This window comes from Melozone crissalis, unplaced genomic scaffold (genome assembly GCF_028551555.1).
Source record: "Melozone crissalis strain CALT ecotype California unplaced genomic scaffold, PUWL_Pcris_2 ptg000015l_1, whole genome shotgun sequence".
Lineage (NCBI taxonomy): Eukaryota > Metazoa > Chordata > Aves > Passeriformes > Passerellidae > Melozone > Melozone crissalis.
In genome coordinates this window covers 2,816-17,240 of record NW_026535793.1, presented here as the reverse complement: position 1 = coordinate 17,240, position 14,425 = coordinate 2,816, and positions in this window count along the sequence as shown.

Here is a 14,425-nt window from a genome sequence, read left to right as displayed (position 1 = left end):
AAGCCCAGGCCATCCAGCCTGGGGAAACTACCCTATAACAGAAACAACCACGTTCTGTCAGTGTCCTGCAGGAAGGCAAGAATGGCGGCAGGAATTTGCACACTGGGCTTTGCCTCAAGGCCCTGGACCTGCAGCTTTGCAAAGAAAAGCAGCAGATAGGGAGGGGAAATATTCAGAAGCATTCAAAGACTGACTCTGTTAGACTGTGCCGCTCTTAAGTCAAGCTTACTGCATCAGTTCATATCACGACAAAACTGATCCTAAGGGGATCCTGACCAGAATCACATCGAAACCCAGCTACAGCCCAGACATCACAGCAATTCAGAGCAGCATTTGAGCAGTTTCTACCTTTCAAGAGATGAACCAAATGTGGTATTCTTAGAGAAAGATACAACAAGGCAAAGGCAGACTTAAAAGGGTTTGCAGTGTAGGACTTCCAATCACATTAGGAAGGAAATCTTTTGAATTCAACTAAAGCCAAAGAGACACTGAAGCAGTCCAGGCCATCATGCGTCTTTGGTCTCTTTTGTTTCAAAATTCTGTTCCAATAGCTCATGAGCAGATTCTTTTCTTTTGCCTCATGAACCTTGTGAGCTGTCTTGTGTATTACTCTGCGTGATAAAGTGAGAGAGATGGACTCCTTGTACTCCTTGTCTGTGCCCAGAGCCCTTGGAGACACTTGGGACCCTCCCCTCCGACCCCCCCCCCCCCCCGCCCCAGACCGTGCTCCCCTTTGTGACGTGAGGCTTGCGTGTGTCCAGAGCCCATTGTGACGTTTGGACCGCGCCCTGACCGGGACAGTAAAAAAGGCAAAGAGCCCGGGGGTGCCACTCCCAGGAGAGCAGCTCCATCAGGAGCCAGCATCTTCCCAGGGGACGGCAGTGTCGGAGCGACTCCAAGATGTCCACGGACAAGGAGACGAGCACCGACACGAAGCCCAAGCAGAAGTGGCTGGTGTTTCGCCGGAGGCAGGGGGTGAGGGATGGGGCAGCACCTCAGGAGGCCGAGGAGCAGCGTGACTCCTGTGCTGGCCCTGGCGCGCAGGCGGCGGCAGCAGAGAGCCGGGCAGCGGCCCTGCACAGCCGCAGGGCCCGCGGCCAGGCTCTGCTGCACTCGCTGCGCCGCGGCTCCCGTGCCATCCTCAGCAGGGTGGCGGCTGTGATCCGGCGACGCAGCCGGCAGCTGGGGACACAGCGGCACGGGGATCAGGGCATGGAGGCAGTGGCAGTAGCGATAGCCCCCGCAGCAGGGCCACAGAGCCGGGCGGCTTCCCCGCACGGCCCCAGCTGTCCCCCCACAGCCTCGCCCACCCCGCTGGAAGCTCTCCGTGGGCCGGGGGCAGGGGCAGCACTGGGGGCTGTCCTGTCAACACCAGATGGTGAGGAGGCGGCCTGGGAAGCGAGCAGCCCCAAAGAGCTGTCCCAGGGGCAACAGGACCCAGATCAGAGCTGCAGAAGCAGAGAAGTGAGGCCCTCTGTGAGGCATGGCGAGGCCGGGGTAGAGCGCAGCAACGTTCCCCCATGCACAGCCTCAGGGCAAGCCTCAGCTCTGCCCAGCAGAGCCTCTCACAGCTGCACAGAGCACTCCAGTCGTGAAACAATTCTGGGTCTCTTGCCCCCCAGCCCCTCCCCAAGCCAGGTGGAAGCTTGCAGGCAGTGGGCAATGGCAGAAGCAAAGATCCTCCTGGCAGGGCTGCCCAGCGAAGAGGGGGACAGCTCAGAGGATGTCCAGGGTGGCAGCAGCAGCAGCAGGGAGGAGAGTGCCTATGTGTCCTGTGAGGAGGAACCAAAACCTCTGGTGCCATGCAAAGGCACAGGACACTTAGAGCTTACTCCCCAAACCAGAGATCAAGCAGCTGCCACAGGGGATGCCGGGACGAGTGAGGAGCTGTCAGACGAGCCAGGCAGCAGGGCCATCACTATCTGCACCATCTGGGTGAACCCCTGCTACCCACAGCTCCTGGGGCAGCCCGACATGCCGCGGGAAGAAGAGGCATGTGGGGACCTGCCCAGCACATCTCGAGCCCTGGCAGCTGCCAGGCATGCTACAGGCCAAGGCCCAGCCCTGCCCAGCAGAGCCCCTCAGAGCAGGGCAGAGGCCTCGACTCCAGGCCTGGGTCCAGAGCGCTGCCCCCACAGCCCCTCCCCAAGCCTGCTGGAAGCTCCCTGCAGTCTAAGGTTACGGTTACGCTTAGGGTTAGGTTTAGGCTTAGGATTAGCATTAAGGTTAGGCTTAGTTTTAGCGTTAGGCATAGTGTTATTTCTCATATTCGCGTAAGGCTTAGTTGTTAGGGTTAGTGTTAGGGTTAGTCTCTTTAGGGACAGAAGCTGAGCCACGCCTGTCAGTGTCACCACCCGAGGAGGACTCTGGCTCCAAGGGACCCAGGACTGTCTGGAGTGTACCCAGTGCTGTCTGCAGCGTGGCCAGAAGACACCTGAGCTGGAGCACCGAGGGAGAGGTGAGTGCCTCACGCTCCTTCCCATGTGTGCCCATGTTCATACCAGGAACATGAGGATAATAAACAGGAGTGTTAATAAAGTTGTTTTTTTATGTGAAATACAATGTAGTAATTTGTAATGCTCCCTGCCAGTAGGGTGAAGGCCATCTCATGCCTTCTCTTCCTCTTTCATTAATAAATTACACATCGAGGTTCACTCCAGGAAGTGAAAGAAGCCAGGGGATTATGTTAAGAATTCTAAAAGCTTGGAGTAGAGGTGAGAAAAGTCCTAGGAAGAAGAAGAAATCTCTTAGGAAAGTTCTTAGGAGGCCGTTTTTTGTTTTGATAGATGGTATTATTCTACACTATGTCAGGAAGGTGTTCCTCTGGAATATGTTCCTTAGTCCTTTGAGTTGTAGCTTTTGCTAAGTTAGAAGTGGTTTGATGGTTGCTTTTGTTGAAATAAAAGGACAGAATGAGTATATCGAAGTACTTATTTTCATTGCCCTGTAGTCATTGATTTGGGGGGAAATCCTGGAGTCCAAAGCCTTTTGATCCCCATGATGGTGCAGTGTGTGTGATGTGGGCAGAGGAGAAAGGCACTGCCTGGGCTGGGAGGGATGAGAGGACACCAAGCCCTTGTGCCTTGCAACAGAAGGCATTTGTTGGATGCAGGACCCCATTCTTTTGTCCCCTGTTCTCCTCCTGTTGTGCTGCCTAGGTGCAGAGATCATTCTGGAGGATGTCTGAGGGAAGGAGTGCTTGTCTGGTTTTGCAAATGGGAGCTCCTCAGCCACCAGCAGAAACAGATCTGAGAGCTGGCACAGCCCCAGCACCTCTGTAATTCATAACATCTGCGCTGTGTTTCCTGGTTGTTCTGTAAGAGCAGGAGAAGCGATAACAGAGTGCAGAAAATAAAAATCTGTGCTTTCAAGTGAACATTTTAGCTATGAGAAGAAGGAGAAAGGAGGTCAGATCTAAGCATGAATTGATGTGAGCAAGGACAAACACACCTCTATGCAGAAACAGTTGCCAGCTGCTGTGCTCCTTACACCTGATATCCCCTCCTGCTCAAAAATCCAGGTCCCTGCAGGAATGGCCCTGGGAGTGCAGGAGCCCCAGAGGCCTCCTGTCCTCTTGCAGGTGAGGAGCCTGGGAAGCTTAAAGAGCCTCAAATACATACAAACAAAATCCCAAAGCCTCCCGTTCCACCAGCCAGATGAGCACTGCAAAACACACAGCCCACACAAATACAGAGCACGCTAGATGAGGGAGCTACAGAGTCATTTCAAAAATATTTGCACCCCCTCACTCTCCTCTCTGCAGAGCCCCTTTCCAAAGTAGAGGAGCACTGACTGCGTTTCCAGCAATCAGCTGCTTTCAGAGCCCAGGCACAAGCGGCTTCTTTCAGGTACTTCAGAGATGAGGCAATTAAAAAAGAATTAAACTGTCATTTCTAACTTGCAGCAAAAGAGGGATGTGCAGTTGTGAAATAATCCAGAGCTACTGCTGACAAAATACTCTTTTCACCTATCTGCTGCCAGGAATAAAAGGGCAAGAAGAAGTTTTGGCTTTTGTTCCCCCTTTCTTTCATGTAGTTAGTTTCTAGTTATTGATGCATCCCCAAATGTCAGAAGCCAGAGGTTTTCCAAACCCCTGGAGAGAGAGATTTAGTGCTTGGTACCTGGTTTTTCCAGCCTCACTTGGTGACCAACAATGTTTTGCCAGCAAGACTTCCCTGCTCAAGTGATTCCCATGAAGGGCTCAGAGCTTCCTTTTCTGGTTTATTGCACTGGCTTGAAAGGTCTTTCCAAGCACCTGCTTCCAGTCTGGGGACAGAGCAGAGGAAGGGCTTTTTCCCCTTGTGCTTTGGTGGCTCAGACCTTTACCAGGGCTCTGCTGTCAGCACTGCCCCCTGCCCTTTGGGAGGATATTCCACATTGCTCAGATGTTTCTTGTGCATTTCTTATTCTGGCCTTCGCCTGGTCAAAACCTGCTGAAGAGCCAAGCCCCAGTCTCTGACCATCTGGCCACACAGTGCTATTGAAGGCATGTGGATATATCTATGACAGATAATATAGAAATGTGCTTCGAATAATTATGCTTTTATTGTTACCATATTGTAGCTGCCAAGGATGGGGGAACCCAGCTGTATTTTTCACTCTTGCAGTGATCACTGTGTGATCATTACAGGATGCTGTGTCACAGTCTGCAAACAGAGAAGGAAATTATGTAGGTAAACCTGGGAATATTATTTGTGTTTACATGAACCCCCCTGTGCTGTAGCTGTTTTAGAGCTGCTATTACATCTCAATTGACTAAATTGGAGATAAATACTCTCTTATCTAGTTATGAATGCCATGTACAGTCTAAAAGACTGTACCAGGTGAAAAACAACCCCAGTCTTCTGGACCTGGTGCCAGTAGCTGAGGCAGTGTGGTGTCAGTGCCCTGCTTTTCCCATATACTAGCTCTAAGGAAAAAATGTTGGTTGTTTTTTTTTGAGGGTGGTGAAATGCTGGCGCAGGTTGTCCAGAGAGGATGCCTCATCCCTGGAAACCAGAAACCATGGAAGTCACTGAGCCATTCCCTAAGAATCCCTTGCAGCCAACAGGATGTGTGGAGGAAGCTTGAAGAGAAACAAAATCAATCACTGCTCCTGCTCTCAGGTGGAAAGCACTGGAACAACAATTCCAATAGATCCCTTAATGAGAAAAGGAATTTATTGCTCTCATGATTTCTTCAAGCAGATAAACAAGAAAGCCATTACATGAACTTCAGTAGTACATTGAGCACACTCTGGAAAACAACATTCCCACAGAGCAGCGGCGGTTCAGCAGCACATCCTACAAGGAATTTACAAGTGGGCTGCACTCTGGTGCAGAGACCTGTATTAGCTGGTTCAAGGGCTTGCTCCCATTCCAGGCTTGCTCTTTGAAGATGGCTCTAACCTTGCACAGGCCCACAGCAATTTTACTGCTCAAAGCATCCGACAGCTGAAATCATCCAAAAAAAGGACATCATTCTCCTTTCCACTTCCAGATTGTTATCCTAGTAAAAAAAATAAAAAAAAAAAAAAAGAAAAAAGAAAAAAAAGTCTTTGTCTGCTGTTCTGTTGGCGAGAGCTCAGCCCCTGCTCGGTTTCAATCTGGAAGGAGGAAAAGTGCAGTGGGAGCTCCTTGTTCCAACAGAAACTCCACAAGGTCAGAGGCAGATGAAGCCTCACTTGGAATAAAAGCTGCCTCCTCCAGAGATAGCAGTGCCCTTTGCTGGGGTTAACTGGCAAATGATGGATTGCTTGGTGCTCCCTGTTTACATGGGAGATTCCTGCTTCAGAGAAGACAAGCAGTGGAAGAGGAGGAGGATGGTGTGCAGGGGGGCACAGATTGTACAGCAGCAGCTTTTCCTTTCTTCAAAGTGCTGTATCCACACTTCTCAATCACAGACACATTTACCATCAACACCTTTGGTAGCAAAGGTTAACAAATTTGCCATCAACATCTTTGTTAACAAAGTAAGAGAACAGTACCAATTGCCAAGGATTGTCTGGTGATTCCAGGTCAGTGAGGGCCTGGAATCTTCAGGGCTGGAGCTTTCTACCTTCTTAGCTTTGAGAACAATTTTCTGTGATGGAAATAAATTCAGCAGAAGTGATATAGGGAAGCAACAGGAAAATTAGCAAAAAGCAAAGGGTGTTCCTATGTTCCATTGTTGACAAATACCATGCAGTGATCAAATCAGGATCCTCTGCCTAGCTCAGGGCTCCAGCCCTGTGTCCTCCAGCTCATGTCCAAGGGCTTGTAAAGCCCCGGCAATGGTGGCTCTGTGAACATAGTGCCGAAGGAATTGTGTCTTCCTCACAGATCTGCCTCACAGATCCAAATGAGCTAACAGATATTCTGGCCCCTCTGCCCGAAGAAAAATTACTTCTGCTGAAAGCAGACCCTTCAAACCCTCCCTAATGCTGCAGAGCAGGTCTATCTGCCCCATGTCAGCTACACGTCATGACTGGCTGTGTCTGTTTCAGGATATCACCCACTCTGACTGACACTGTGAGAGGGTCAGGGCGTGGGAGAGATTTCCAAACCTTTATGTGAATAATGTGAAGTGCAGAAGTGCTGATCTCTGGGTTAAATTAAGCTCCACGGGGTTTCCTGTACCTTGCACAGGAGTTGTGGAAGTTTTTTTGAGGCAAGTTCTACACACTTTTCCCAGAAATCATCATGCATTTTAATTACTTCTTTCACACATCCAAGCACTTTATATGCAAGTCAACCTTCCAGGCAAGTGTCTTTTAAATAACTTTTTAGTTAAGCCTGGTATTTTCATTTCACCAACCATTTACTCTTCTCATATAACAGACCTCTGCTCAAAATACTTCCACCATTATGCCAGAGGTACAAATTCCACTGACTGCTAGCACTAAAAAGCAGAATAACTGGATGTTCCCAATTACCATAACTGCCTAAGCAGAACTGTCACACAACATAAAGGTGTGCATAAGTGGTGCAGTTTAAATGGATATTAAATCACCCTACAGCAGGAGCATCCCCATACCCAAAGGAAAAGCAGGATGATGAACAGGGGAGACTGGAGCTGGTAACTTTAAAATGGGGATTAGAAAATGAGTGTGGAAACTTAATGCATGATAGTCTCTGGAACAGCTTTGTCACTTTGCCGTCTGCCCTCTCCCCAGGTCACTTCAGATGGTGCTGAACAGCACGGTCCCCACAGAGCATCACTGGTGGCCTCCCTCTGCAGATCACAGCCACAGCCAGCCAGGATTCTTTTCATGCAAAGATCTTTCCTCTCTGAGAAGCTGCACAGCCTTCAGATAAGACTGAGCTGTTGCTAAGGGGCCCCATCAAAGGCCTTTGCAAACCTAAAACTGAACTGGAGCTTCCTGCAGAGGGGAGTTTGGAGAATTCTCACTCAGGGCCCAGCCATCCCAGAATTACAAACACACACAGACCACAGAACACATCCCTTGGGGGCAGGAGGCACATCGGTTCCCTTATCTGGAGATTTCTTTGAGGAATGAAGTGAAAACGATCCATTAGTGACACCAATTAGTCTCCCATGTACAATCAAGCTAAAGTTTTGCTGTGAACAGTGGTAGATCTTGAGCTGAGCCAAGAACCTGACATCAAACACAACAGGACCCACTGTGTGACACCTGCTCATCTGCTGCCTAGGTGGGAGGTGCTGAGCTGCAAACGTCCCCTTTTAATTCTATGAAATATGGAAACAAACAGCACAATCAGTACTTTATATTAAATAACCTGGTAATAAATGCAAAGGTACAGTACCTTGGAGCTTTACCTTCATTCTGCTGCATAACCTTCCACTGAAAAGGCAGAAAGCCCTAGAAAAAAATCAATGAAATATCGCAGCTGGTAAGGAAAAAGGAAACAAAGAAGCAAAACCTTCTGACGTGGAAAAGAAATTCAGGCTGCAACTTCAGGACAAACTGGATACTTCTACCACAGTGGTTAACAGAAGATGTAAAGTCGTTATTAAGTTTCAAAGTTAAAGTCCCATTGCTGACACTGAGGCATTACACATCTCTTGGCAGTTACAGCCTTGGAGGATTTGTCAACACCTGCCCAAGTCTGCCAGGCTAATTCCTAAGGAAATTCTTCTTCACTAACCATTTGAATCTAAATCAAAGTGAAGAGTCTAACAGACACATTGGGCAGTACTTGGACACACCACAGGACTTGCTTTTGTATTAGGAAGCTTCCCTATGTGTCAAAATATTTAAATGAAGAAGGTTCCTGTGCAATGAGTTGCAAAAGTGGCTTCAATTTGGTCTTTTGCTCTTTGAATTTTGTGTCTTCAAAGATTTCCCTCCACAATACTCAGCTGGTTACATTACTGTGTATGTTTCCATCAGAGACACGAATGTCACCCCAAGAGCATGCACCACCATAGCCAAAATAAAGCATTCCCCATTATCAACTCATCACTCAAAAGTGCATAAACTACAGAAACATTCTGAAATACAGCTGGGAACTGTTATGTTTATTAAGGAACTGGTTTGGAAGTGGAGTTTGGTTTTTTTTAAATAACCAGCATGATACTTCCCCTTCCAAATAAAAAGAAGAGTAACAGAAAGAGAAACTCAGCAAAATACAAGAAGGGACAAAGGGACAACCCTGGAGTGTTCTAACTTAGTGAGTTAACAGATCTCCAAAGCCAGTGTCAAAGAGTCATCACACTCATGAGGGCAGGGCCAATTTATCCAGTGAATTCTCATAACCTCTGCTTACCGATCCTGCACAAAGCTCAAGTGGATGCATCGCCAGTCCAGCAAACAGACACGGAGCAAGCACATGCGAGTGGTTTCAGTCTCCTCAAGTCTCGCATTTCATTACTCAGGGGTAATTAGGTTATTTTCTCATAAAAAGCAGTTTAAAGCCCAGCAGTGCAATCAAGTTCCAGAGCTCCCTGTGATGCAGCAATGCTGGGCAGTGGGTCTGGACTGCGCAGAGCACACACCATGGTGTGCTCTTCCAGCCCAGCTGAGGAGACCTTGTGTTGGAGAATTTTGTTCAGACATGGCTTATAGAAAGGCCATGAGCACATACAGCTGGTTAAAAAGTAAAAGGCAGCTGTAAGCAGCAAGTTCTCAGGCTTTTTCCTCAAACAATAAACACCATGTCCTTGAGTAAAGTGATGAGAAAAACATGGTGGAAAACATGGAGGCCTTGAGAATGGTCAATAACAAGTCAACTGCAGGATGAGAAAAACAAGTATTAGCCTCAACAAGGAATCACAGGTATTGACAACAAAGGAGGGGTTGGTGTGTAATCTGTAACCACTGATGAGCTCGGGTTTTGCAATATGTATGAGCTTAATTAACACTACTATAAAAGTGTGTAAGCTGGATCAATAAACCGGAGTTCGATGCTCATCAATCAGGATGTGTGCTCGTCTCCCTTCACTTTCCTCAAATGGTGACACCCGATCGTGATACTGCGACGCACCACAGAGGAGTGAAGACACGGGTCGGGTTCTGAGAAGCAGCTGGGACGGCAGATAAACGCGGAGAAAAAAGGAGAAAAAAAAAAAGAAGCTGAGATGCGCTGTGCCTCAGGTGTCGTATAGACGAGCCCGGCCGATACGTGCTGCTGCGACCTTGAAGAGCTGCAACAGCGCTGACGATTTAGGTATCGAAAGGCAAGCAGCATATGATTTATTTACTGCCTTTTTACAAAAACGGCAGGTTAGGGGAATAGATTTGCAAAAGGATTTACCAGGGCTTATGGCTATGCTAAGGGAGTTTTTATTAACCCCCATACTGCTCACGAGTTAACGGAGTGGCGTAAATTTGGTGATTTATTGTGGGAGGCTACTTTAGAGGATGATAAAACTGCCAAGAAGTTAGGTAAATTATGGAGGGTGGTTCACAATGAGATGTTAAAGCATCAGGCTGAGAAAAAAGCAGCGGAGCAGGCAACAGCTGCACATGGCCGTAATAAAGATTATGATCAGGAAATGGGTATTCCCCTCGCCCCTGTAGTGAGGACGGTTTTCTTGCCTGCTTCGCCGTCCTCCTCTGCTTCAGCAGGACTGGGTATAGAGCGCGCCTCTGAGGCTTCCGCACCCCCTGAAGAACAGGAGCAGTGGCCAAGACCACCCGATAAGCTCCCGCAAATCAATGAGCCGATCCCTGGGGCGGAAAATGACCTAGCGGAGGGTATTGCGAGGGAGAAACGGGAGGCGTGGGCTGCGCTTGCAAGAGAAGGCATGGAAAAGGGGGATGAGGAGGTTATCAGCACTGCTACCCAGCTGGCTTGTCCTGTTGTATTCAATCTGCAGGAGGGAGGGGGCATGCAGGCTACCATTACAGCCCTTGATTGGAAATTGCTGTCTCAGCTGAGGTCTACTGTTAATCAATTTGGAGGGAAAAGTGAGCCAGCCAAACAAATGTTAGACTATATTTTTGATACCAGTCTTCTCTTGGTAAATGATTGTTGGGGAATAGCTAAATTGATATTCATTCAACATCAGCAGTTGTTATTCAATGCTCATTGGCAAGAGCTTGTAAATGAATGCGTAGTGGTACAGCAACAGCAGGGAGACCCTCTCCATGGTATAACTGTGAACAAGCTTATGGGCTTGGGACCTTTTCTTCGTACCAAAGCACAAGCTTTGCTGGGGCAAGATAAGTGCTGGGAAGCTATGTGGTTGGTCAGGCTTGCTATAGAGAGGGTAAAAGAGCCAGGAGGGGTACCCGTGTATATGGGAATTAGGCAAGGGCCAGAAGAATCATTCGGGTCATTTATTGATAAGGCTGCTGCTGCAATCGAAAGGGCTGGAGTACCAGAATATCTTAGGGGGGCATTACTCAAGGAGTGCGCTCTCCAAAACTGCAATTCTACTACTAGGAGAGTGCTTAATACTCTGGATGCCAATTGGACTATAGAGGAGGCATTAGAGAGGATGGCTTTGGTGCCAACAGGAGCAGAAGCCTTTGTAGTAGATGCAATCAAACAATTAGGGCTAAGCTTACAAGAACAGGCAAAGACCTCTCAGAATCAGGTGTTAGCTGCTCTTGCACCTCTTCAAACGTCAACAGCACTGCCTCCAACGCCTAGTTGGTGCCAGAACCGCAGTGACCACGCACCAACAGAAGTCGTCGCTGCAGCATCAGCACCCTCTCCTGTCTCCAACCCGACACCACAGGGAGCTTCAGCTTGGAACCAGAAGCCGCCGTAGAAGCTATGCTGATGGCCCCGCACCCACAGAAAATTCCGACAGGGATTCAGGGATTCATGGACCGATTGTTACAGAGTCAAGCTGGGTGCTTTGTTTTTTGGAAGATCATCTGTGTTTGTAGGGATTATTTGTTTTGCTTGGCGTCATTGGTGTGGACTATATGTTATGGTGCATACTCTTTTCCCACCACTCTAAATTAACAAAGGACTGAGAATTGCTCAGCTGGTGCCACTTTAGCCAAATGACTAAGGGATTACAGACTATAAAAGGACAAGAGAGGGGGAAAAATGGTTTTGAATCCACCGGAGGACTTACCTTACTGACTTTGAACCTTTCTGAGAGACCCAAGAAAAGGGTGGAAGTGGAATTTCAAGGACAGAAAGGATCATTTTCAGGCTTGTTGGACACTGGGGTCGATTCCAGCATTATTAGCCCTAGCCGTTCGCCTCCTCTCCGGGTTCAAATGAATGAAAACAGCTAACAGCCTTCTTTTCTTAGTCCAATTACCACCTACCGTGCAATGCCTGATAAGGCAGGACATTATGGCTCAGTTGGGGGTGGTTTTAACCCTTTGGGGTAAAAGCCATTGCTTGGACCATGGCTGGGGAACCTTGTGACATTTGCTATAGGGATACTAAGTGTGCTTTTAATGCTTTTGCTTATTTTGCCTTGTATTTTTAATTGTATTCAAGATATGATCAGTGGAATGATAGAAAAAACCTTGCAGACTAACCTCCTTGTGCAAAAAGAAAAACGGGGAATATGTTGGAGAATTTTGCTCAGACATGGCTTATAGAAAGGCCATGAGCACATACAGCTGGTTAAAAAGTAAAAGGCAGCTGTAAGCAGCAAGTTCTCAGGCTTTTTCCTTAACAACAATAAACACCATGTCCTTGAGTAAAGTGATGAGAAAAACATGGTGGAACACATGGAGTCCTCAAAAGGGTGCTCAATAACAAGTCAACAACAGGATGAGAAAAACAAGTATTAGCCTCAACAAGAAACCACAGGTATTGAAAACAAAGGAGGGGTTGGTGTGTAATCTGTAACCACTGATGAGCTTGGGTTTTGCAATACGTATGAGCTTAATTAACACTACTATAAAAGTGTGTAAGCTGGATCAATAAATCAGAGATCGATGCTCATCAATCAGGATGTGTGCTCGTCTCCCTTCACTTTCCTCAGCTCTGTACTGGCAGGGACTGGGACAGAGCGGCTTTGTACTGGGATATACTGGGAGGGACTGGGGGGAGTCACTGGGATGGACTGGGATTAACTGGGACAAACTGGGACCGACTGGGATGTACTGGGAGCACTGGGATCAACTGGGAGCACTGGCATGAACTGGGATGCAGTGGGAGCACTGGGATGAACTGGGATGGACTGCAATGGAACTGGGATTGAACTGGGAGCACTGAGATGGACAGGGATTGAACTGGGATGGACAGGGTTTGAACTGGGATGCACTGGGAGCCCCGGGGCGCCCCCTGCTGGTGTCCCCTGACGTGGATGGGGCGGGGCCACCCTGGGGACACCTCAGGGACACCTTGGGGCACTTTGGGGACACTTTGGGGTGACCCTGGGGCCACCTTGGGGACACCTCAGGAACTCCTGGGGTCATTTCAGGGACACCTCGGGGACACCCTGAGAGCACCCTGGGGACATCTGGGAGTGACCCTGGGGACACCTTGGGGACATCATGGCGGCCATCGTGGGGTCACTTTGGTACCCCCCTGGGAACACTTTGGGGACATCCTGGGGACACCCTGAGAGCAGCTTGGGGACACCTTGGGGACATCCTGGGGACACTTTGGGGACACCTTGGGAACACCTTGGAGACACCTTGGGGACACCTTGGGGACATCTTGGGGACATCTTGGGGTGACCCTGGGGACATCCCTGAGACACCTCAGAGACACTTTGGGGACATCCTGGGGACATTGTGGGGTCACTTTGGGGAGACTTGAGGGACACCTTGGGGACATTTTGAGGACACCCTGAGAGCACTTTGGGGACATTTTAGGAACCCCCAGCTCAGGAACACCTTGGGGACACTTTGGGGACACCCTGGGGTCATTTCAGGAACACTTTAGGGACATCCTGGGGACACCCAGAGAGCACTTTGGGGACACTTTGGAGCCACTTCAGGGACACCCTGGGGACATCCCTGAGACACCTTGGGGACACCTCAGGAACCCCCGGGGTCATTTCAGGGACACTTTGGGGACATTGTGGGGACGTTCTGGGAACCCCAGACCCTGGGGTCACTTTGGGAGCTGTCGTGGGGACACCAAGGGGACACATCAGGAGGCCCCTGGGGACATTTTGGGGACACCCTAAGGCCACCTTGGTGACACTTTTGGGGACACTTCAGAGCCACCACTCTGGGGACACTTTGGGGACACCTTGAGGAGACCTTGGGGACGTTCTGAGACCCCCAGGGGGACACTGTCAGAACCCCCCTGGGGACACTTTGGGGACACCTCAGGATGCCCCGTGGGGACCCCTGGGGGACACCTTGGGGACACTTCAGGGTCACCATCATGGGGACACCCTGAGAGCACTTTGGGGACACCCTGAGGACACCTTGGGGACACTTTGGGGACATTTGAGGGAGATATGGGAGTGAGCCTGGGGACACTTTGGGGACATCTCAGGGACCATCGCAGGGGCACTTTAGGACCCGCAGGGGACACCTTGGGGACACTTTGGGACACCTTGGGGACAGTTTAGGGGGACATCTTGGGGACACCTTGAGGACACTTTAGGGGACATCTCGAAGCCACCCTGGGGACACCTTGGGGACATCTCAGGGTCACTTCAGGGACACTTTGGGAACACCTGAAGAACTCTTGGGGACACTTTGGGGACATCTCAGTGGCCATCGCAGGGACACCTTGGGGACACCTGAAGGACACTGTGGGGACACCCTGAGAGCACTTTGGGGACATCTTGGGGACATTTTGGGAACCTCATTGGAGCATCATGGAGACACCTTGGGGATACCTCAGGACCCCCCCAGGGACCCTTTGTGGCCATTTGGGGGCATTTTGGGGCCATCTGGGGACACTTGGGGACATTCTGGGGCCATTTGGGGCCATTTTGGGGCAATTTTTGGGCCATTTGGGACATTCTGGGGCCATTTGGGGACATTTTAGGTCCCCCCAATGAGCACAGACTCAGGCCACGCCCCTTTCCCCACACCATTTTATTCCCAACCAATCAGAACCTCCAGAGTGCTTCAGATGGGCGGAGCCTCCTCCGC